Here is a 1,779-nt window from a genome sequence, read left to right on the forward strand (position 1 = left end):
TTAGTTATTTTGTCAAAGCACAGTGATCACCTGATTTGGACTGCTTTTAAAAGATTCTCAAGCATCATTGCTCTGCCTCAGTCTGTCTGCTTGTTTGTTTTAATTAAATAGCCATGTGCTATTTGTGTTCCTGTCCTAGTTCCCACCTCTTTTCCTGCCTTACTAGTTTGTCATGACCCACTCACCTGTCTTTCCATATCATTATACCATTAATGATTCCCTGAATGATAGAATTGAAATAGGCAGGTGCCAGTGCAGGGGCTGTCTTATAAGTGAGAGTAGGAGATGTAAATGTAATTCTAGCAGATCCAGGGAGTCAGTGAGGGGTCCTCTGCATTGCAATAGTATGGTCTAAGCCAGGGCCTGAAGAGTTGTGTAGCACATTGTGTGAGATGCAGTGGCGGTTCTACAGGTTAATACGCCCCGGGCGAGACCCCCTCCGAGCGCCCCAACCCCCGATTTTAATTTTATCAATGGGAATAAATATGCCCTTACTGCCTACATGCTAAATAGCGGTCATTAAACGCTATATTAACTTCTTTCAGGGAGGAACAATTAGCTGCTTGGTTACTGCCTAGAATTCTATGCATGCCACACTTCAACTTATTCCTGGTAAACTATACTTTGTCACGAAAGCAAATGGCAAATGTTCCGTCTTTTAAACTGCCTAAAGAAGATATGAACATTCCGTTGGCTAATTACACGGTCCAACGTCAATGATGAACCTAAAACGGAACGTGTAACAGTTTTGTTGCAAAGCACAGTCTTATCGCGAAATTAGATCTCGTGTTTGTTGAGTTTAAACCGATTTATTGTTGTATAATCATAGCAGAATGGCAGGCTAACAAATGTAAGAGTTATAGACTACCACCAATTAACATTAGCCTTTCATCACTTCATGGATAACGTAATCAAACAGAGAGAGCATAGTGGCATACCTTTATGTTTTGCTCGTTTCTCTTCTTTTCTTTTTTTTCGAAATTTGGCACCTGACGGATTTTTGCCTTTTCCTATCCATCTCTGTGATTATTTTGCACTCGACAATTAACACATTCTCCATCCCCCAACACCGTCACTCGTACAGAAGTTAAGACTAAACCAATTCACCTAGACCTTGGTGACACATAATCGTTCAGTATTACCTATTTGCCTATTATTAAGCCATTTCACACAATTCAGAAAAACAAAAAACGTGCAGGAATTATAGGCCTGTAATTATAATATTATGAATGTTTTTGCAAGAAAGTCGAGGTGTGACTGACTGGCGCCCACTAATTGTATTAGAGTATTGCTCTATAGCCTACAGTGGATCCCCCCGTCCCCCTACTTGTCTGTTCCAGTTGGGAGTCCCAGACATGGTCCCAGAGGTTAACTTTTCCCCCGCGCTCCCTCCCCTTCCCCGTTTTCACACATACGGCACCTTCTTAGCAAGCAGGGGCGCAAGCAGGAGCGCCTGCAGCCGCAGGGGGCGCCAATTCGCCAATTCCCCACACAGTGATATGATAGATAATAGAAAACCACTTCGCGGCCCAGATTATAATTTTTTTATTTACTTGGTCGTGCCGCCCTCCACGTGACTTGAAAAAGTGCCGCCCCGGGCCACTGCCCGGGTGGCCCGTGCCTAAAACCGCCACTGGTGAGATGAATATAAGTCTTTGCCCTGTTTGTGGTGCATTCTGGATGATTTCACTGTTGCCTGACTTTTGGATTCTGATAACTGGTTTAGCTTTAACAGTTTGTAGCCTTTTATACATGTTGATGGACTGCAATTTGATACTT

The sequence above is a fragment of the Sprattus sprattus genome (assembly GCF_963457725.1).
Source record: "Sprattus sprattus genome assembly, chromosome: 9".
NCBI lineage: Eukaryota > Metazoa > Chordata > Actinopteri > Clupeiformes > Clupeidae > Sprattus > Sprattus sprattus.